Source organism: Bos indicus, chromosome 7, assembly GCF_029378745.1.
Source record: "Bos indicus isolate NIAB-ARS_2022 breed Sahiwal x Tharparkar chromosome 7, NIAB-ARS_B.indTharparkar_mat_pri_1.0, whole genome shotgun sequence".
NCBI lineage: Eukaryota > Metazoa > Chordata > Mammalia > Artiodactyla > Bovidae > Bos > Bos indicus.
In genome coordinates this window covers 50,992,940-51,017,288 of record NC_091766.1, presented here as the reverse complement: position 1 = coordinate 51,017,288, position 24,349 = coordinate 50,992,940, and the positions used below count along the sequence as shown (strand labels likewise).

Below are 24,349 nucleotides of genomic sequence, written 5' to 3'. Positions count from 1 at the left end.
TTTTCCAGTAGTCATGTATGGATGTGAGAGTTGGACTATAAAGAAAGCTGAGTGCCAAAGAATTGATGCTTCTGAACTGTGGTGTTGGAGAAGACTCTTGAGAGTCCCTTGGACTGCAAGGAGATTCAACCAGTCCATCCTAAAGGAAATCAGTCCTGAATATTCATTGGAAGGACTGATGCTGAAGCTGAAGCTCCAATACTTTGGCCGCCTGATGTGAAGAACTGACTCACTGCAAAAGACCCTGATGCTGGGAAAGACTGAAGGCAGGAGAAGGAGGGGACGACAGAGGATGAGATGGTTGGATGGCATCACTGACTCAACAGACATGAATTTGAGTAAGCTCTGGGAGTTGGTGATGGACAGGGAGGCCTGGCGTGCTGTAGTCCATGGGGTCGCAAAGAGTTAGACACAACTGAGCGACTGAACTGAACTGTACAAGGAATATAAAAAGTTCAGTGCAACAAAATAGAGAATCCAGACAGTCACATGAATTCATGGGACACTTGAATATGAGAAGAGTAGTGTTTTGAGTCACTGGTGAGAAGATGGCCTACAGGATAGATAATTCTGGGCAGCATGCCAGAATTTTCCTCTGGAAAAAAAAAAGTTAGATCCCTAGCTCATACCATATATGAAAATAAATTCCACATAAAGGACTAACACAGAACTACAACTATAAAAGAAATATAAGAAAATATGAGAGAATACGTTTACTATCTGGGGATGGAGAAACCTTCTTTAAAAACCACAAAATACAAAGCCATAAAAGAAAGGATAGGTAATTTGATCAAAATAAAAAGCCTCTGTAATAACCCAAGAAACTATTATGAGGTTAGAAGGACCAGTCAGCCTGGGCCGAGGGGTAGTTCATTCTGCCTGGGAGCAGACTGTGAGACCGGATGGCCTCGGAGGCCTTTCCTTTCCCTCACAATTCCTACATGGAAGTCAGGGTTCAGGAGGAAGCAAACACTAGAGGGTAGCTGCTCCCATAGTTATCATCCTTAGAGCCCTATAATCAAGAGGCATCTGAAGTCATAGTTGTTCAGAACCGGCGCAAAACGAGTGGGTGAAGGGCATCAGGGTGCAGGAGAGGAGCAGTGAAGCAAGATGGATGGAGCAGAAACGCTTTTGCCAGCGCTGGGTGAGGAGGGGGAGGAAGCCCTGACCCTCTGTCAGGCGGCATGGTCTCCAGACAGTAGGCTCACCTTTCAAAGAGGGGAATGTGGCTCAGGCAGCTCCTCCCAGGACCTCATTTTCCCTGTATAGAGAACCTCTTTGGAAGAGCTTTTGGAGAAAATGTTGGCCTGTGTGGCCTTTAATGCCTCCATCCGAACCCTCAGCTCTGTGGGGATCACAGCAGTCCTGGGGTGATGGCCCTGCCCAGAGCTCCAGTGGCAGTGAGGATGGAAGCACCCATGTTCTTGGGGGAGCTGGAGGACCTTACACAGTCTGATGACTCCACATCAGAGGCCTATGTCTGGAGAATATTCCAAAAGCAAAGTTGAAACTTGTCTCATGGAGCTTCTGTCAGTAAATTCACCTTACAGGGACCATGCTGTGCTCTTAGGGGAGTCCAGGGAACCACTGCGTTCAGTTACTTTCAGCTCGTACTTCCTACTTGTGAACTGACTCTGAGCTCAGAGAGTGTTTGCCTGATTCAGGTAGGAAGACATCCACATCTTAGGAAACCCTTGCTGCATTCTGAGGCCATCCAGAGAGCTGGCTTGAGCACGTGGACTTGAGGTTGGAGAGGAGGGAGGAAATTCTGAGCAGGGAGAGAGATGCCATTTGTCAACAGGAACAAGTAGCTAAAACAAGGAATGATGGGTACTGAGAAGAGCAGGAGATAGTACCAGGACTGGCCAGAACTGAAATAGACTCAGTGATGGAATCATATTCCAAGAAGCAGCAGACAACCTCAAACGCCCCAAGCTGGCCTTCAGAGCCATTTTTCAGGATTTGTAGGGTAAGGGGTAAGGAGTAAATAAGCACAGCTGGGGATAAGACAGGGGCACTTGGCCTCTCATGAAAGGATGCCACAGGGGTAAGGAGAAGCCACTGGCCCCGGGGAAATTTAAAAAATGGACTATGGAACTTAGATTTATTGTCTCCAAAAGGAAGGATACAAAGACAAAGCAATGTAAAAACTGTGGCTGAGTACCAACTATGTAACAAGCTGCCAAATTAGGGCCATGTAAAGAGACCCCGTAAGGAGACCCTGCTGTTACAACCCCCAGTACACACCCAGCACAGTCACTCAACCTTGTTTCTCACCTCTGAGATAACATTGGACTAGTCCCCCCATGTGGCATAAAATACCACAGTTTAGAGTGCTTTATAATATCGCAACCAAAATTCAGGGAAACAAGGGATATTAACCTAGCTCAAAGTCCCCAACTTCCCAAATGGATAGAGCAGGCTCCAACCAGTCACCCCAGGTCCAATAAAGAGAATAACTCTCTTTCCTCCAAGCCTCAGCAACCCCACTTGCAGGAGCTTTTCATTAACAGTCCTGCTGATCAGCCAAGCTGAAGGATGCAGCCTCTTACAGACCCCCTAGAGGACGGTTCTATTTCTACTTCCAGATCAGGACCAGTGATTCTGAACCTACTTGAGCTCTGACTTCCCTTGAGAGTTTTGAAGAAAACTATGGATCCTCTTCTCAGAAAACTGTACCTTGCAAATAAAGGTATAAACTTGTGTAAAATTTCGGAAGCTTCGGTCTGGTGCTCTGTGACAACCTAGAGGGGTGGGACGGAGTGGGAGTTGGGAGGGAGGTTCAAGAAGGAACATATGTATACCTATAGCTGATTCATGTTGATGTATGGCAGAAACCAACACAACACTGTAATTATCCTCCAATTAAAAATAAATATATTTTTTTAAAACTTCAGGAGCTTTACAGACCCCCAAAAGCCCCAGTGTAAAAATGTCTGCCAAAGGCAAATGTCTCCTTTCCTTATGCAAGAGCTGTTCCCCAGGGCTGATTAACTGCTATCTTAGATGTCCAACAGGTGAATTAATATTCAGCATTGACCTCTAGTCATCCCATGCCCTTAGCAGATGGCAGATTCTCTGCTGTTGCTTGTAGCCAGAAGGAAGCAGAGCGCCTAGACAGAGACCTCATTTTGTTTTTCAAAACAGCACTCTGCTCCACCATCGCCAAAAAACCTCAGACACTCCAGGCCTGGAACAGAGATAGTGAGAGGCAAACCAAAATGCAATCTGGTCTGGTACACAACTAGGTCTGTGAAGAGGGCATCACAGACTGGATCCTCCTTGGGCTAGTAGGGAAACGAATGTAAGAAAGACCAAAGCAGAAACAGGAAGGGGTCAGAATGGGTTCCCCTCCTTTTAGCTAAATGCCGACTAGCTGATCACTCTAGAAGAGGAGTTTACTCTTTCTCTGGCTCCTCTACCTGGGAACTCAGAGGCTGTTGGAGGAAGTGCTCCTATCAACTACACAAGTTCTACATTTGTTTCCCTTTTGACCAGCAACCTCAACGAGGAAAAGGATGATGAAAGGATTTATTGATCACTACTCTGTGCTGTAATTTCTTCACATGAATTATTTCATTTAATCTTCCCAATGATCAGATGAAGCAGGCACTCTTATGCCATTTACAGATGAGGAAACTGAGACCAGGAGAGGTTAGGTAGAGTTGCTGAAGGCCACAAAGCTAGTGAGTGGCAGAGTCTGCATTTGTATCTAGATCTGATGTCAAAACTAATATTTTTAACCACCACCTCCATGCTCCTTCCTCAAAGGCCAGAACTCAGACAAAGACCCTGGAAATCCTCCAGAGTGATGGTCTGTCTCCAAGTCCTTGCTTCCCTTTCCCTGTCCTCTGCCCACCATGCAGCAGCCTGGCTCTCATCAAGGACTCACTTTACGGCAAGTTGGTTGAAAACCATCGAACTCTCTCTTCTCTCTGTATGACTTTGCTATTTGAGTCCATATTCCATAGCCCTAAATTTATCTTGGAGCCTAAATTTATTTTAAACTCAGCTGAGCTCAGGAGCCTCATTTCCTCTTCAGGTTTAGAATGAAGGAGGGAGGTTCTTTTTCACTGCTGCTCTGGAATGCTATTGGGGGAGGGGTTCATTGTCACAACTCTCATTTTAAAGACTGGGAGGACAGGACTTCCCTCATGGTCTAGTGGTTAAGAATCTGCTTTCCAATACAGGGGACCTGGGTTTGATCCCTGGTCAGGGAACTAAGATCTCACATGTCTTGGGGCAACTAAGCCTGCACTCCACAACTGGAGAGAAGCAGGAATGCTGAAACAAAGAGCCCGCGTGCTGTAACTAAGATGTTACACGGCCAATAATAAGTTAATAAGTATTTTAAAAATAAAAAATAAAGATAGGAGGGAGGGCCAAGGAACAGAGAATAGAAGAGCCAGGATTTGGTAAAATGTCACCAATCATGTTGGTGCTCTATGGAAGCCATAATTCTCTAGACACCTCCCAGCTTGTGGCACTGGGAAATAGGGAATATAACTCCTTGAAGAGCTAGTCTCCTCCACTCCCTCAGCTAGTGGATTCCAGGGAGACTGAGTTCCCAGCTCATCAAGAAGCCCAGAAGAATGCTGCCCATCAAAAGCTTAGTGGCCGAGGGCCTCCCTAAGTGCATATTGAATGGCTGGAGCCCCAAACAACAGTGCTTTGGGGGGCAGCTGGGGGCACAGTGGGCATCAAGTGATCTTTTGAGGCCAGGGTTATTGCCCTTTCCCCAGAAGCTCACCTGGAGATGAAATACCTAGGGAGAGAAGATGCTGAGGCCCATTCAGAGATGGGAGGTACATGAAGCTAGGGAGAGTTGGCAGCGTGCAGAGAAGAATCATCTCATACTCAGGGTCCCTGTCCTATGCCACCTGTGGGCCAGAGGTGAGATAAAACAGGATGACAGTACTTGCATTTAACATAGATAAGGAAGTCAGCCCCAGAAGCACTCTGGGCATCACTAAAGTCCAGCTGCTTAGCTAAGAGATGTTTACTGAGTATCTGCTGTGTGCCAGACTTATCCAGGCACTGGGAATGCCTTAGTTTTGCCCTCACAGTGTTAGCCTCCCAGAAGAAGAAAAAAACAATTTTGGACAGTGATAAGCACTAGGAAGAAAATGGAAGTGGAGCTGTGAGGGAGAGGGATTGAAAGGGGGCCTCCTTGAAAGAACATGAAGGGTGATGCCTGTTTATGAAAAAGGGCCAATGTGAGAGGATCTGTAGGGAAGCATGTTCTGGGCAGAGGGCAGAGCAAGGCCGAAGATTCTTAGGTGGCAATGGGCTTCATGCATTTAGGACATGGGAAGATGACCAGCTTAGCTTAAGAGAGGTGAACATAGAGGTGAAAGGAAGGAGACAAAACTGGGGAGTCAGGAGGGGAAGGGCCTTGTAACCACATTTATGGGTGAGCTGCTGAATGGAGAATGGACTGCAGGGGGCAAAAATGGCCACAGGGAGACCAGTGACGAGGCTGTTAGGTGAGAAAAGGGATGACCATATACGATTTGTTGTCTAAACCAAGATACTTGTACAAGCGAACAGGGGTACCACAAATAATCAAAGAGGGACAACCAGAATAACCAGGCCTTGGCACTGACAAAGCTCTAGCTGCAGTCATCTTCCCCAGCCGGGACTGTCACAGGAAGTGCCGCAGTTTTTAGCAGTTCTCTTCTGACACAGAGCTCCCAGCTCCAGGAGATGGAATCACTTTTCTGTTTGCCCAGGCCCTGGCCTGATGCCCCGTGCCTGAGCATTTGGTTTTTGTCTAGAGGCCACGGGTTACAGTTGCAGCACAAATGGGGCAGGAAGCCCTTTCCCCTGGTGTGGGGGCTGCCCACTCTCAGCAACAACCAAGAGGACAGGAATGAAAGCGCTAACAGGGAGTGCGTGGCCACCGCTTCTCAAGGCAGCGTGGAGAGGCAGGAAGCCAGAGAGGCATGGACAAGCTCTCAGTTCCAGAGCAGGGATTCTTAACTCAGACTTGAGGAGGTCTGTGAGGCAGGTGAGAGGGTCCTAACCTTTCATCAGATTCTCAAACCAAAAACGACAAAAAAGATAAAGAACCTTTGTTCTAGAGAGTAGGGGTTCTCACACTTTAGTGTGCATCAGAGTCTCCTGGAAGGCTTGCTTCAACAGGGACTGCTGATTTCAGGCAGGTTCTGATTCAGTTCTGTCTGGAGTGTGGACCAAGAATTTGCACTTCTAACAATTTCCAATGGGGTGCTAATGCTCTTGGGTGAGGGAACACACCATGAGAATCACTGCTTTAGAGGATACAAGAAACATGGGGGATTATGAGCGTCCCTTTTCAGACAAGAGTTCTAATAGATACCACAGCCCTCTAAACCAGCCCTAAGTCCCAAAGGATTTCATATTTTGTATTTGGAAGAAGCCCCTAGGAGAGTGACACTCAGGCCCTTCCCTTAGAGCTCAGGAAGCATCTGGGAAATAGCATTTTTAGAGGATGCTAAGTGCCTTCAGAAACATTACAAGCCCCAGCAAAACTCTAAGCTGAAACTACATGGCTGGCCCTAACGGACCCAATTACTGGGCCAATTATTGGCAAGTAGTGAGGTTTAGGGAATCTGGGCAGACCCAGATCCTCTCCTAGAAGCTGCCTCCTGTTCTCTTTTGAGCCTGTATCTGCAGCCAAGTGGGCCCAGATAGGAGGTCAGCCATAAGGAAGACAGAGGGTGTCTGCTGGGGGTATAACCTGGGGACAAGAAAAGAATCAACAGCTCCACTGGACAGAACTGAAGGGCTCATTCACAGGGCTCTTTGATCAGGTCATTGTCATGAAGATGAGAAGAGGCAGGAATAGTACCTAGCACTGTACTTTAAGCAAGAGCAGTGGAAAGAGGCCTGGAAGGGCCATTCGCCTCGTTTCCTCAGACCTTGTCTGAGTAAGTCACTCCCCCATGAAAGTGGAGGGGGAAATGAAAATGTAGATTCATTCATGAATCAAGCTTCAGTACAGGAAGTGTGGCTTGTGAGCTATACGGAGAAATCTTCCTTTACTTCAGGGAACGTTGGTTTTGCCCTCCAGCTGAATACATCCCGAGCTAAGGCACTGTCAGAGTCAGGGAGTCCCTAGGAGTTAGGGGAAGAGGAGGCGCTAGAGTGACTGAGACCAAGTCGCAGTCTCCTGGGCACCATCTGCCAGGATGTGTGACTTGAATTCTGACTGTGTGACTCGGGCATGTTACTTGATCTCTTTGTGTCTTAGTTTCCTCTTCTGTAAAATGGGGGTAATAATAGTGCCTGTTTCATAGGGTTGTATAAAGATTTAATGAAATAACCTAGACAAAACACTTAGCTTGCATATTTTAAGCACTCAACATTGAGCTTTTTTTTTAAGTGAGGGGCTTGGAAAAATTTAGGATGGTGGCAATACATACTCACCCTCAGTGTCACTGCCAGAGGCAGAAAGAGAGGGCTGGCCGAGCCTGGAGCTGCTGCCAGTCTCCCTGGGAGGCTGACAAACAAATTCCTGCTTCCTGGGGAAGGTCTGAGTTGTGAGCTAAGCAAGCAGGGAGAGTCAGGATTCCTAGGATGGTGGGGTTAACTGGACAACTCTGCTGGCTGTGAGGTGGGGATATCCTGCTCTTTTAAACATTGCAACATTCAGTGAGCCTTTCTGTGACATTTTCTCACTGCCAACCTAAGTGCCAAATGGCCTGATTTGAACAAATTAAAATGAATGAAAATCAAAGCTGGTAGGAAAATGGGAATGATGTTATTGGAAACACTCCAGAGATTTGCAAAAATAAGGTAAAATCCCCATTTTCAGAGGGAAAAATCAGTGGTTCCTTCTCAAGTTCCTGAAGTGTGGGGGACGATGCTGAAGTGAACCAGTAGTGCCTGTGCTGACCCTGAGGTTAGACAAAAAGAGCTCTCTCGTTCCTCTGATCCCGTAAGAGCAGAACCTCTTCCAAAACCCAGTACCCCAAATCAAAAAGTCCTGTCTGCTTAGAAAGAAACTGTTACTGGCACTAGGAACACAGTTCTAAAAAAATCATGCAAAAGAGCCAAAGTAAATGACATACTACATGGTTAAATAAAAGTTAACATCCATTGGAGGTGGGAGTGGGGAGAGATCGCCGATTTTATCGCTTTAGAAAACTGCTAAATAAAAATGGCTAACAGTTCTGTTGACCATGCTGGACCCCCTTCCTTAGGGGCTCCCAGGGCCCATAATTCTTGCCCTAGAGTTCAGTCCCATCCCAAGTCTGGGATGTTCCCCCTGCAGCCCTGCAACAGAACTTCACCTCCACCTCTCCAAAATGACCTCAGGGCATATTCCCCGAGGTCAGGGATTCCCATTTGGAATCTTTCAAAGATTAAGGCCACGGGACAGTTAGGAAGGGGCCTGGCTTCCGGCTTTTCACTCCCTTTTACCTTACCACAAATTGTGGCTGGAGTTTCTACCACAATCTCCAATACTAGAGAGTCCTCCTCTGGGACAAGCCCAGGAGTTTGTCTGACTCTACATTGAGGTGAGAGGGAGAATCTTTAGGAAGTACCCACCTGTCCCCTGCGTGCCACCTAAATCAGAGGCACTGCCACCTGCCCTACCCATGCAAAACAGAGGCCCCTCCGTTTTAAGTCTGTTATTTTTACAGAAGTTGGTGGTTGTCAAGTGTGGAAGCTGGTCCAACAGCTGGCTAGCTGTGACTAGCTGTCTTCCAATAGCTAGTCTGCTGCTCTCTACAAAGGAGAGCCATTTCAGTAAGAAAAAACCCAAACAACAACAAAGCTTTCTTGGAATTTACTCAAGGAAGCCTGAAACTGTGTTACTGTGAACATGAGATATTTCAATGACCACGCATTAGTTTTTAGAATATAACTACTGTTATACACATGTATATATGTGTAACAGTATATGACTTCCCTGGTGGCTCAGACGGTAAAGTGTCTGTCTACAATGTGGGAGACCCGGGTTCAATCCCTGGGTCGGGAAGATCCCCTGGAGAATAAAATGGCAATCCACTCTAGTACTATTGCCTGGAAAATCCCATGGACAGAGGAGTCTGGTAGGCTACGGTCCATGGGGTCGCCAAGAGTCAGACACTACTAAGCAACTTCACTTCACTTCACTGTTATACACATGTATATATGTATATTTATTTACTTGGTTGTCTCTTTTTGGCCATGCTGCACAGCATGCAGGAGCTTATTAAGTTGGTGCAAACGTAACTGCGGTTTTGCATTGTTGAAATCTGCCATTTGATATTGGAATACATTCTTAAATAAAGGTGGTTATGTTGTACATCATTTTAAGGTGAATTTCTCACTTTATTTTTTGGTAATGACTTATTAATTGCTGTTTATTTTATATATATTTGAGACTATGGAAATGGTAGACAAAAAGCAAATTTGAGCGATTTTCTTATTCGAGTTCAACATGGGTCGTAAAGCAGCAGAGACAGCTTGCAACATCAATGCATTTGGCCCAGGAACTGCTAACAAATGTATAGTGGTAGTGCAAGAAGTTTTGCAAAGGAGACGAGAGCCTTGAAGATGAGCATAGTGGATGGCCTTCAGAAGCTGACAACAACCAACTGAGAGCAATCACTGAAGCTGATCCTTTTACAACTACATGAGAAGTTGCCAAAGAACTCAATGTTGACCATTCTATGGTCGTTAAGCATTTGAAGCAAATTGGAAAGGTGAAAACGCAATGCGTGCCTCATGAGCTGACAGAAAATTTTTAAAAAATCGTTGTTTTGAAGAGCTGTCTTCTCTTATTCTATGTAACAACAACAAGCCATTTCTCTGTTGGATTGTGACAAGAAATGAAGAGTGAATTTTATATGACAACCAGCTTGGTGAATGGACCAAGAAGCTCCAAAGCACTTACCACGGCCAAACATGCACCAAAAAAGGTCAAGTCATTGTTCGGCAGTTTGCTGCCTGTCTGATCCACTACAGTTTTCTGAATCCCGGAGAAACCATTACATCTGAGAAGTATGCTCAGCAAATCGATGAGATGCACAGAAAACTGCAACGCCTCCAGCCAGCACTGGTCAACAGAAAGGGCCCAATTCTTCTCGACAACGCCTGACCACATGTTGCACAACCAATGTTTCAAAAGTTGAATGAATTGGGCTACGAAGTTTTGCCTCATCTGCCATATTCACCTGACCTTTCGCAAACCGACTACCACTTCTTCAAGAACTTGACGACGTTTTGCAGGGAAATGCTTCCACAACCAGCAGGAGGCAGAAAATGCTTTCCAGGAGTTAGTCCAATCCCTAAGCATGGATTTTTACACTACAGGAATAAACAAACTTATTTCTCATTGGCAAAAATGTGTTAATTGTAATGATTCCTATTTCGATTAATAAAGATGTGTTTGAGTCTAGTTATAATGATTTAAAATTCACACCTCAAAACCGCAATTACTTTTGTACCAACCAAAATAGCTCCCCGACCAGGGATTAAACACATGCTTCTTGCATTCGAAGCGCAAAGAAAAAATCTTTTATAGTGTGATTTTTGCAGGAACTTTGTTTCTGCAACCACTTGTTCCAAGCCTTCTCATATCCAGCCTAAAAGTAACTGAAAGCACCAGAAAAGATAAATTGAGGAGAAAGCAGAAATCCAAACTTCCAACTCCATTTCTAAAGGTTGAGGAAAATACCATACAACTGAAGCCACTGCTGGTTTTTGAGTTAGAGGCCAAAACTGAGATAGCTCTTTTTGGTCAGATAATCTAATCTTCTATGAGAAGGTCCCATTAAAACTATTCTGAAGGATCACTCCGGTGGCACATTTTTATTGGTAACTTCTTTCACTAAATAAGCAGTTTCAAAAGGATCTTATTTTCAAGCACAACTGTTACTTTCTGCAGAGGATTCTCTTCATCTTTTGTCATGACTCTTTTATAACCCAAACCAACTTCAAATTTAAACGACAAAAAACAAAAAGCTTCCAGTGGAAAAGGGGCATAGTCTATGGGAAAAGTTTTTCCTTCTCTTTAGTCGTGATGGCTTGGTTAACCATCCCACCACCAGAGAATTTTTAAAACGGACTTAAGAAGCAAGATAGGGAAGCCATTCACATAAAATCTAATTTGTTTTAAAACAGGAAAGTTTTCCAGTGTGAGACAGCACACCTAATGCCTGAAGCAAATCAATTATCAGACAAATATACCTGCTACTGAACCCTTAAAATGGTTTTTGTCTATCCAAAAAAAAAAAAAAAAATCCAAGAGCAACCATAACCACCCCCACCAAAGGCACTGAAACAAAAGACTGATCTGTTTATACGGTCACATGAAAAATAAACATCTTTATTTTTTTGCCTACTTTATTTCATTTTTTTCAAATAAAATTTAAATCTGTACAAAGTATACTGTTACAGTATATATTTTTTAAGAATCAATGCCTAAAAGAATCACAATACTTCAATAAGCAGTACAGCAGACCTCGCTAGTTTCAGCTTTGATATTGAACAAACTCAAGCCGGCTGATGCACAACACATTTGCTTGGTTTCCACATGGTGAGTTCCCAGCACTGAGATGGGAGAACACAACAGCAAGTATGGTTATATTACAGCCCGACACACTGCGCTTCTTCATGTGATAATAGCTGCACAGATTTAATACAGAATGCTCAAATTTACTTTTTAAATTGCATTTGCTTACTTCTTAGTTGGCAAAATTCAGCATTCTTAATGGGGTCCCCAAACAGTGCAAATTAATGATATTCTACTGTATAATTGGCACATCTCCAATAAGGATTAACTTGTAAACTCAAAGAATATTACAACTTTGTCCTAAATTTTAACTAATATACATCTGGTCCATTTAACCAAAGTCATTTTGGAAAGATATTAAAGAACAATTCTATTTCTGAAAGGATATTGTTTTGACCATTCTTTAGAGAAGATAAATTTTTAAATTGTCATTAAAATGTTTTACTATAAAAATTTTACAAACTTGATTAGAAATTTCAAGATTATGATTCACAGCAGACAAACACAAACTGTTCATATTCCAACAATACCTACTCTTAGGCTTTCAGAGCACAACCATGTCAGCTGTGTTAACTAAAATTTTGAACAGTGTACTAAATTTATAAGTGGTGCTGGGTCTAGCAAGTGTAAATACACAGTATATTTTAATGAAAAGAATTGTCTTCTTTATACTTTATTTGTTTTCCCATAAGGAAACATTAATGTTTACATTCTTTAATAAAGTTAATCTTACATCAGAATATAACTTAATACTGTCAGCAACAGGGACCACACACAGTAAATAAGAAGCACATTTAAAATAAGTCTGAATTCACATAGATTAACATTTGTTGGTTAATAAAATATCGACAGTATTACAATCTTACAATATTTACAGTAAGAAAAATCTAGAGTAATATATACCTTTCACAGCAGGATTCCTTTTTTTTTTAATTATTATTTCTTCCAGTTTGGGATTGTGTATACACAAAAAGTTCAAATAAAGCAACTCTGCAATATAATCTTAAAATAATGGCTACTGAGGGAAATTCTATCACAACCATTGAAAATAATGGTGACTTTTCACGGAGTCTGTGGCATCTGAGAACCTAGTTAATTAACCAAAGTCTTGCTCAAACCAGCCTCAGTTACCCAGATTAAAGCTGCAGAACTCCGGCCTTCCCTGACTGCTAAAAACCCAACAGATTTTCTCAACATGCTATAAGAAAAGAGGGAAAATAGGTTTCAGTTCACACCTCATGGCTGGAAGCCTCTGACCAGTGTACATTCCCAACTTATGCTAAAAAGAGGGCCAACTTCATCCCTAAATCATCACAAGAGTTTACCCTCCAACTATAGGGCACTGTGATACCAAGCTCACTCATTCCTCAACCTTCCAGCATTAGGATAAGGCATGAATTTGGCCCATATAATACACACCAGCATCTTAAAGACTTGGGATCAGGGCAAAGAAATATACCAGTGCAGTCTGCACTGAGATCAACAGGGAAAATGGGAAGCGATGCACATTTCCAATTAGAATGGCAAGAAGACCCACATCCCTAAACTGGAATTTGGCCAGGGCATCAGAGTTAGCACCCCCTCTCTGAGTACCACAAGCGATTAGGATGTGTGCTCTGGGCCTCCTCCAAGAGAGAGCATCTACAGGAAGTAACACCATGTGGGACATTAGTTCAGTGATGACTCCCAAGAAAGCAGATACAATTCTTGAATCTGGGGCTGTCCACAGCTCCTGAGGTCACTCATCAGAGCTGTGACCTGTCCCAACCCTGCTTAACTTTAAAAGATCTGATGGGCACAGAGCACTCAGGGATACGGCTGCTGGCTACTTTGGACTCTAGATCTCACAGGTAATCAACAGGTATCTGAGATTGAATTAGCAAACTGTACCATAGCTCCTTAAACAGACACTGTCAGGTTTGAAACCATGTCAAGCATGAACCTTCACTGTCAGGTCAGAAATCAAAGTGGGAGTTTTCCCACATCAGCCAAGGTTATTTTGTCAAAACCTTAGAGGAGTTGGACAGTTTTTCATGTTGCAAGTGATTAGTTTACTTAGTCAAGCTGGATTGGCAAACCAGACTGATTTATTTAGTTAGCTTTGTTTTTTTGATTCCTATGTATGTGTTAACCCAAAGCTGTTCTATTTGGGCTAAATACACTGACAGAGAAAATTCAAACAACAAAAGTTCTCAGCAAACTTTTGTGGCATTTTCTTTTTGGATGTCATTGCAAGATCTAAAGGTATTTCTACCCAACAAAGTCTGTTTAAGTTGTTTAATGTTATTTCCTTTGTGGTCCTATACAGAATGCTATGACTTCTATATAGGTCTGAATGCTGCTCCATGTAGATTCCTTCTGTATATCTAAAAATATATACTTTTCAGTAGTTCAATACATGGTTAATCTTCCCACAGAGGAAGATTTTTGTAATCACATGTTGCAAAGTAGAAAAACATCTCCTTTCTAAGAAAGGAAATACGTATACTTTCCTATTGTACACTTTTGAATAAGCCCAAAGGCATGCACCAAAAATCATTATTAAAACTAATACATGCACTAAAATGGTATACAGTTAGACTTAAATAAGGTGCTGCTTTTTCAATTTTTCAATTTGAAGAAGACATTTTGTCAGTTTGTTGACTCAAAGATCTCTCCCCACCCACCCACCCCACTCCACGGCATCAAGAGAGAAAAATAAAAAGTATGCATAAACCTTTAAACTATTCTTTATAGGGGGAAAGGACAGATATATCAACTATCCTATTCATACACTGGATTCCCAGTTTTAAATAAAACCAATATTTACTGGTAAAAATTGTCAAAGCTAATACATCCAAACAAATGTTACTAGTAAATAAGGTTCTACACAGAGAATAATTTACTTTGGTTTTATGTACTTTCTCAAAAACAATACCGGTGTCCCATACGTCACCAAACTGATGTGTTCCAGCAAAGTTGTAAGGCAAATCTTTTTCTTCCCTAGTGACATCTTGTTTCCCAATAGACAAAACTAAAATCTTTTGGTGAGGAAGGGGTTAAGATAATGGCTTACCCCTTGGCATCCTGAGCATTGTGGTTTATCAAACTCTACCCTGCTAGAAGCTGTCAGGCACCCTGACCCCTGCCTTGAACCAGGAGTGGCTCCCATGTTTAGAGATGCCCTAACTCCTTAGAAATCGCTCTCAGAACTTTGCTGCTCTCTTCCTTCTGTCTGGTTGTTAGAATGTCTAGCAAAGCTGTCTAGAATGCTACATTTTGTGAGTAGGGGCCACCATCTAACAGTAATTCCAATCTGAAATGTTTTATGCCAATACTTAGTTCCTAATTTTATCAATTAATTGCATTAAAATTTTCTCTATGGAGTTTAGAAAAGAGATCCTTAACTTGGATTCCAGAAGATGTGTGATGCCCCTGAGGTTGTGTGCAAAATTAACTGTGTATGTGGTATTTTCTTTCTGGGGGGAGCGTCTATCACTTTCATCTGATAATCAAAGGTATCTGTGACCCCAAAAAGATGATACAGGGACTTAAGAGGGCTACCCGTAATTTGTTTTATTCTAGGATTGGGAAATGGGGTCAAAAAAACTAAAAATGTCCTCAAAAAGTAGGGGGGCATATTGTTGATCTTTTCCCATTATTCATATTTGGGAAATAAGTGCTTCAAACTAGAAAAAATAATTAAGCTGATTAAACCCTATTTAAAAATAATCAAAGCCACTTTCTAAAATTTTTTCATTTTCCATGTATGATAAATTTAGTCTCCAATAAAAAGTTTGGAGACTGAATATTTCTCTTTTCTCAAAGAAAATTCATAGATATACTACTGATCATCATCCACATTTAATCCAAGACAACATAAAACCTAAGACAACTATAATGATGTAAGCCTTTAAGTTAGTTTTGAATAAAGGATTATCTAGAGTCAAATACACATTTGTCAACATTCATTTCCCAAAATTGGTCCATATTTAGATAACTACCGGGCACATTTCCACTAGATAAACCTCAAATCTGAACAATGGAAGTTTATAACTTTCTACCTCAATTAAAAACAAAGCCACAAAGTTCCACAATAGAGTCCAGCCATACACATTCACACTATGTCATAGAGAACTTTCTCATTTCAAATACATCACTGAATTTTCAACAGAATTTGCAAACTTAAGATCCAGAATAAATAGCAAAACGTGCTGAGAAGAGCATGTTGAGAATTAAAACACCACCCCCTGCCGCACCCCTTCCATCCAGAAACACACTCAGGCATTCCAAAAATAAACCAGCTCTGAAGAGAGGCCTCTAGCTTGTTGGTTTTAAGTATGAAGCTCCTAAAAGGCTATGGGAGAGGGAGTATAAAATGAAATAATAATTTACAAAAAATAATTTCATTTAAAACACATTTCTGTTCTATTGACAAAACTGTCTTTTTTTTTTTTCTTTTTTTTGCAATTCCAAACACTGTCGCGCAATCTAAGACAAAAAATATGTTCACAGGTACGCTTTTTGTTCTCCTACTAGTTCTAGAGTACATCTTGAGGTTATAAGAATGCCTCTAGTTAAAATAAAGTCTCTTATCCCTTGCTACCCCCCTCCTCAAAAAGTGAGTCAACCTTGAATTCCAAAAAGGAATATTCATCTAATATAGTTATTTCAACACCAGTTATATCACATAGACCATAAGGAAACTCCATGAGTATTATGGAAAACTACATGAAAGAGGGAGCTGCCACTTGCCACCCACTTCACTTTCAGTTTTTTAAGCCAATGCCCAGCTAGACTCAAATCTCATTGACTTCACTGAAAACAAATTAACATCCAAAATCAGGCCATTTCAGGCTGGAAATTGGATCTCAAAGACATCACTTCATATATATATGTATGTATATATATTTTTTCTACCCTAACTTTCACTTTGTCTATTCAAATAGTTTAATAAAACTCACATTTACAAAGGATTTTATTGGCAAATAAAGGCCCATATTAAAAATTTTATCAAAACAAATTTTTCTTCTACATAGCTAACACTACGAAATATTTTCTTGGACTTATAAAGAATATTTAATTGCATATAAGTTTTGCTTTGGGTGGGATATTGAAAATGTAAGAAATTAGAAAAGACTAGAAACAAAAGTGAAAGTGACTAGTCTTAACTTTCAAAAAATCAAGTGCAAAGATAAATAGTGCAAATAATGAAAACTAGAAATTTTATAGGCAACTTTACAGTCTTTCCTGCTTTTGCACTTTTACATATTGACAACTTTATAAACCCTAACAACTGTATGCAGCATGGAAATGGGCTATCATTTATCTCCATTGACTAGACTCAAGGAAGCCTTTCAAAGACTTGTCTCACAGTTATTTAAATCACTGGTTCTTGACACAGGTTTGGGAATTCACTTCTTTTTAAACAATTCCTAAGGGAGGGGTTTAAGAAGGCTCTGCACTGACTTAAGTTATAGTATGTAACCATCATAATTTAAAATCTGACATATAATACTACTGGATGAAAATCATACTAACTGCCAACTCTACAAAATAAGTTAAAATAAAAATAATTATTATTAATGTATTTGACATTTATTTAAAAAATTACATTCCAAATACAAAATCAGAACCTCTTTTTTAAAAGTTATCTTTAAGAGGTTTTATCACTAAAATATACAGATTTGGGTAAAATGAAACATTAAAGTAATCTGTCAAAATCACTGAGATTAAGTCCATACCAAACTAGAAAACAGTTAATTCAAATATAGTTGAATTGTGTAACTTTAAAAACGAGTATTATAGCAACTTTTCATCTTATCAAAATGTTATTGGGATACTGAGAACAGAAATCTTAACACAATCAGTTTCACCCTATAAAGGACATAAGAATTTCTAAGATATACTAAATTATATTATTAATATTTGCCACCAATGAACTCTTGGGATACAATTTTAAAGTAATATAGAAAATGGAAAAATAAACAGAAACTTGAGCTTGAGGGCAGGTATGTTGCCTAATTTCAGAAATATATATTCTTGAGAGTCTCATAAGGGCCACAATGTTAAATAGTTGCTAGGACTGCAAACAGAAAACAAATAGAAAAGACACCTAAGATTTCAATTCAATGTTTTTAACTTGGTTTATTGTACTTCTAAAAATTTATGTGGAACAAAGGCTCAAGGTTCTATAAAGCAAGGCATAATATGAATCTTTGTGGACTGCAAAGCTGAATAATTTGATCTAAAGAACATTCTGAAAAGCAAATGTAAACTACATTGTAACATGAGTCCAGGAGAATAGTCTGTATGATAAAATATTTCTGATAGTTTAAAAATAAATATGAAAAAGTTTGAAACTTTTAAAATTTCTTCCCCTCAAAATAAGTCTCTAGCACCATTTGCCTTAACCAGAAAAGTTGCCATTCCACAATTGTGCTATTTATATTTGTCCAGAAAAGCAAATATCCTATACCTGAAAATAGGTTTATATACTGCATCATCATCATCATCATCATAACATAGACCAACAGCTCTCTCATAACCAACAAGGGACCCATTTTTTCTGAAAACTTCCTTAGTAAACATCAGCTTCACTGTCCTTAGCAAACAACTCTCATTTAAACTCAGTGTCTTTTCCTACCTCCAGTAAAAATTTCTCCCACTTTACCTCCAAACCGTTCCCTTGTATACCTCTCACACTTCCATTCATAAACACTTCAAACAGCTCTCCCCCTTTCTGCTCTCAAATTTCCAAACCAGTAAGTCTCAGCTCCAGGAACTTACCTAAAATACACATACTTCTTACTTTCTTCAATTCATACATATCTTAATAATGTCAATGCTCTTCAAACTGCCAACTTAAGACTATAGGGAAGACAGCAGTCAGAAAACACTGCCCAATTACCTCATAATACAGAAATCTTTCTGGGGTCAGTTAGCTATGTTCTTTTCTAAGGCAGGAGTCAGCAATTTCTTTACTTCCTTCTTGAGGAGGTAAACTGGAGTGCCACTGGCAGGCCTATGGCAAGAAGTATGCTGCTAAGTCACTTCAGTCGTGTCTGACTCTGTGCGACCCCATAGACGGCAGCCCACCAGGCTCCCCCGTCCCTGGGATTCTGCAGGCAAGAACACTGGAGTGGGTTGCCATTTCCTTCTCCAATGGATGATAGTGAAAAGTGAAAGTGAAGTTGCTCAGTTGTGTCCGACTCTTAGCGACCCCATGGACTGCAGCCTACCAGGCTCCTCTGCCATGGGATTTTCCAGGCAAGAGTACTGGAGTGGGGTGCCATTGCCTTCTCCAATGGCAAGAAGTACAAAAGAGAGCAAAACAAGGAAAAAAGAACATGGGAAAAAGAAAATTCCAGTGTATAGGGTAGGGAGGTAGGTCAAATGTCACCAACAACTATCTGCACTGGAAACTGCCAATCCACTCCAGCTCAAGAGGAGTTTGATCCATTCCCCAACATGACTATTAACTCATCAGCGGATGGCCATCACTGAGCTGGTCAATGTGAATACCTAGGTCACCTGTCCCGTAAGTTTGACTGCTACTTCATAGTAAGAACATAAGTCCTCTTAGGATTTTTCTGTATTAATCCAGTTTAGAGCAAAACACATGCTAACAAGAGTACTTCCAGGTTTCTCACAATTCTAGAATATAAAGGTTTGGTCCTTGAACTTGGAGGCTTCTTAAATTATTAAAGTGCACCCTAAATCAAAAAAATTAAACTCTTTAGCTTAAATTTTTTCTAGGAAATGTTATAAAACTTTATAAGCAAATTACTAATAACCACCAAAACAAAGTATATATTCGCAAAAATCTTGCGATTCCAAAATGAGTAAAATATTTCTGGTCCATAAGAAGTAACTTTGTTTTACACAGAGGATCACCACCATGTTTCTACCTATCAAACAAGACAATTTTCCACAAAAGTAAAGCACATCAGGAAAAAAGAAAGGAAATAAATACCAAACACAATATGGGGACAAAATAAAAATGAGTAGCTGTGAAATTCTTTTTAAAAAAAATATTTCTAACAAGTGACCTTTGCCATATTCAACCTTCCTAAAGACATAAATTGCCTAGGACCATCCAACATCAAAACTTGGTAGTCAGTTTAGCAACTGAAAGGTAACAAACTGTTGGTTTGAAACCAATCATATATTTCACTTTTTACCTGGTTCCTGCATTATGAAATTCTGCCTGACTCATGCTAATGCTAATTTAGATGATCGCCATAGTAATGAAATTTCTGCTCTAAAAGAGCCTCTCAAAGGGCCTAGGCCTTAAATTTAGGTTTTATTTTAGGAGCAAATAACTCTTCAAACATTAAAATCAGCTTTTCTTAAAAATTTATTGCAAATCCTTTATATTAATGTTGCTGGGTAAAAATAGTGATTTTAATAGCAGTGATCACTTAAGTTTCACATAATTTCATTATGAATGGTCTAAATTTGGTTAACTTTCAATTAAAATAAATATTATATGATTTAAAAGTAGATAAACTTTAACAAACAACTTTGCACAAATTACTTTAGTGAATTTATTCACTTAAGCAATTCTAATAAATTCTCTTTCCTATTCATTTCACTCTCATGGGGAAGTGTGCATATATATATGTGTGTATATATATATATATATATATATATATCTACAAATTGTTGATATCCAATTTTAGGAATCATCAACTATAAATGTTATACTCAGTTATCACCAACCTTTTTCAAACTTAAGTGGCTAAAGATTCTCTTAGCATTCTTTATATAGCAAGCAGGATCTCATTCTGATACCGAAAATGAAAAAAGTCATCAGATTTGGTATCTCATTTTTTATGGGGGAAAAAATCTTAAAAGTATGTTCACATGTAAAATAAGACAAATCAGGGAGCTACGAAAGCCACCAGAACAACCATTTCAGAAATCTCCACTCTGAAATCATATGGAAATGTGTGTATGTGTAATATGAAAAAATGAGTGGGAATACTGAAGACAGGGTGAACCATATGTGGTGGTGGTTTAGTTGGTAAGTCATGTCCAACTCTTGCAACCCCATGGACTGTAGCCCGCCAGGCTCCTCTGTCCATGGGATTCTCCATGCAAGAACACTGGAGTGGGCTGCCATTTGCTCCACCATGTGTGGGAGATAAAAATAATCATGCCCATGGTGGGGTCAATCATGGCTGGCAGATAACCCAAAATATAAAAGAAAGAAGTTTAGAGAGTTTCAACATTGCTAAATAAAAAATGTTAAAAGCACAGAAAAAAATGAATGAGACAACCCCCACAAACATCAAGTTTCATAGGAAAAAAGGTAGGAAAAAAGTGACCTATACATCTTTTTTAATATACCAAATCTTAACTGACTTAAAGATTATATAAAGTAGTTGGGTCATGGTACCCACCCATACTCTCATTATCAATGGACTTATCTTTTCCCCTCCCTTCCACCCAAATTTAGTTGTTTCCTGCAGAAAATGTACAGCATTCCTATATCAATAAGTATAAGAAATGAAAACAGTGAGTACAACTGATATAGATCCATTGACTTTTATTACAAATGTACTTGATCACTTGGCTTCAAAAAGTTTAAAATCAATACCCTATTTTCTGTATGCCAGTACAAAGCAAACTGTTTTACAAATTAAATACCTAAAAATTTGACAAAAATATTAAAATTTGATGAAAAACAATTATAAAAATCCTTAATCTCTCTCTTCAAAAAAGGAGGCAGTCTTCCCAGTCCTATTGTACAATATTAATAATATTCACCATTTTTAGAATAGGTAGCTAAATTATATTTTTTCTGTTAGCATACAAAACTCTTAGACTAATAGATTTTATTTGTATATGCTCCAGTTAAGTTTGTGAATGCCATCTGATTGCAATATAATCAACTATCTTTAATTGAGTCCTAATTTACACTTATTTAATAATTTGCATAGTTTAAAAGGGAAAAAGGTTATTCTATAACTAATTATCATAGGCTATTACAGTGCTATTTTTCAAGGCAACAAGTACTTGCTCCCAAATGAAATTATCTGTCTTCTTTAGGCAGGGGTTAAAATTACTAGCAGCTTTCTCCATCACCTGAAAAACCAAATTGCGATAGTTATCCATCTCTAGATGTGAAGACCTATAAAATACATTGATATATTTTTCACTTTGAGTCAAATTTCAACCCCTGCATGGGACAACTACAAAGTGAGACTTCCAGGTTTTTTATTTCCCTGTTGGTTTTGGTTTCTACTCTCCATGGCTTTTGAGAAGCTGGAAAAGTCTGTCTTTCTGACTCACATTGTCTTTTTTTCCATTTGGCAAATATTCATCTACCTCCAATCTGTATCTAGTGGAGGAAAAGCCAACATGGCTTTTCTTGTGAACTTCCTTTGTTGTCAAAGGCATGTATAATGATTTCTACAGTTCTGGTTAGTTAACTTTAGCTCCCTCTGTGGCTGGATGACTGCTGCTTCCAACATCAGCATGATAAATAGGAGGCACAAATAAAAAGTAGCTTAAAAAAAGATTTGGTGACTTAAAAAAAAAAAACAAAAAAACAAACAATACCAAACACACACACTTATATGGGCATTTAAAATCTGGTGGCTGATCTCTGGATTAAATTACTTGACAATGTCTCTCATTTTAAAGAATGTAATGCATTTCAAGTGTTCTTTCATACTTAGGCAAATAGTATAGTTTAACCAAGCTCTTGGACCTTAATTGTAAGACAAAGCAGATCATTAAAAATAAGGCATACTTGTCATGAATTAATTTTTGTTTACATGTTTTTGGCACATTTGATCATACTGTCTTCTATGAATAACACATATGGTCAAATATACCATTTCCTTTTTTGTTTCAGCACAAACAGGGTTTACCAACTAGTAAAATAAAAACAAGGAAAAACTCCAACATAAAACACTGAGTTATAGAACCTTGGTAAAGTACCGAGCACCTGGGGGCAAGGGTGGAAAAAGGATGAAACAGGAGAGGGGAAAAGGGAAGGTTTCGGGTACTTGGGGAGGTAAAGTGAGATGCAAAAAAAAGAGCATCTTTACAGTCATTAGTCTTTTCTATGATCACGTCTTAAGTCTTAAAAGATCTGAATGTGGATTTCTTTTAAAATCCACTGACCATAAATCAGACACTGGTTTCAAAATCTTAGTAAGATTGTGTTTAACTGTTATAGTGTAAAGATAATTGCACAATACATGTGCTTCTTGATCCGGTAGGATTCCAAGCAGAATCTGAAGTCTATAGCTATGAAAGGCTTCACTTTAGGTAACTCGGACCCTAAAGAAAACCTCATGAAAGAACTCGCATCTCAAAGAAAGGACACTTTGCCTAAGTTTGCTGTGTTTTTGTTGACTTGCACTACTTATTGCTGGCTACTATAAAACACTGATCTAGGAGTACTCCAACAACCTGTAGTACAAGGCTTAACTTTAAGAAGCTATAGTAAACAAGAGACAAAATCAAAGCAATTCTCTTTCCTAACTAATAACAGCACAGAGAATGCAGTCTTTTCCATATCACAGTTAAAGTACAGTGAACAAAACAGCTCAACAAACCTTAAGACAAAAAAGTGCAGGTTATTAATGTTTACATGCAGTTGATAAGCATTCCAAATGTCACATTATGCACTGTAAAAGCTCAACTTTACTATGTGGAAATAAGAAAAATGCACCTTGGGGGAAGGGGAAAAGCAATTTAATCATTTCCAGTGATTTTGTAAGTAAAGAAACTCCTAACTATTGTACGGTCACCTCATATTAAACATTGTATGAATATTAAAAGCAAACAATTTAATGGGAAAATGCACAGTACAATGGAAATAGCTTGTTATTCAACACATACAGTAGATCTCAAAAACAAAGACAACACACTCAACCAGGGAGCTTAAAAATACCAAATCAAAACCCAAAGAACCAGCAGAAAAAAAATCCTTCAAAAAGACAACTGTTTCACCTTCCTAGGCCAATGCTTTACAATGTGAGAAGCACTGATACCTTCCAGCTCCTACAGGTGGTGTCTTCTACATACAGCAGTTAGATCTATATGGCTGGATTTGCCAAGATAACAATTCCATCCCCAGAACTCTCTATGTCAGACAAGACCCCTTTTTTTAAAAACCAAAATACTTTCTACAGAATTCCAAACCAAAATGTACTGTTTAAGGCATCTTTTTTTTTATAACATTTTCTCTTCACTCAAAGATGATAGTCATGCAGCAGTTTAATGATAAAAATATATTAATATTTTACTATACAGCAGCAAGAAGTTAGTTGTCAATTAAAAGCACACAAACATCTTTAAATGAAAACCTGTAAAAGACTATCGTTACAAACAATTTCAGTTTGGAGGACACCAGCTTGGTAAAGTGCTCTCCTAAGCTTTGCATTTTCATACCCTACATCTTGAATATATGAGTTATAGAACATACTTTTGATAGAAGGCTTGTACACTTGGGGAACACAAATACACTTAGCATATAATGTAGCCAGTAATAACTAGCACCACAGCTACATGGAAATCCTTTACATACACCAACTTGGCTTTCACTTTTAAAATGAAGCTCAGAATCCATGGCTCAGTAGGATAACTATAATTGTGTTGCTCTGCTTGTTAACAGGTCTACATAAGTTAATAGCACTGGCAAAAATCAAAGGATAGCTTCAGACCTCTTACAAGTTTAGGAGACAGTGCTAGTGACCACAAATAGACTCACTACCTGATGTCCAAGTACAGGTTCACTGGAAATTGCTGCACGTTAGTTAAGTTTTTAAAATCTTTCTACACATAATAAAAAAAATATATTATGAACGATACAAGTACATCTCATATACACAATAATGACAAAATGCCTACTCAAAGCAA

General features: G+C 39.5%; 1 protein-coding gene across 5 annotated transcripts in view; it reads right to left on the bottom strand.

Moving 5' to 3' along the window:
* The window catches only part of PURA (purine rich element binding protein A), a 64,573-nt gene that overhangs the window by 31,398 nt on the left and 8,826 nt on the right, over positions 1 to 24,349 (bottom strand). For 4 of the 5 annotated variants that reach the window (XM_070793688.1, XM_019965040.2, XM_070793686.1 and 1 more), the window contains exon 2: positions 21,004 to 24,349. This exon is cut by the window's right edge and continues 2,063 nt beyond it. The exons of the other annotated variant lie outside the window; for it this stretch is intronic. The gene's annotated coding sequence lies outside the window, so the exon portion shown is untranslated. Of the gene's footprint in view, positions 1 to 21,003 lie in introns of those variants that run through there. 5 annotated transcript variants of the gene reach the window in all.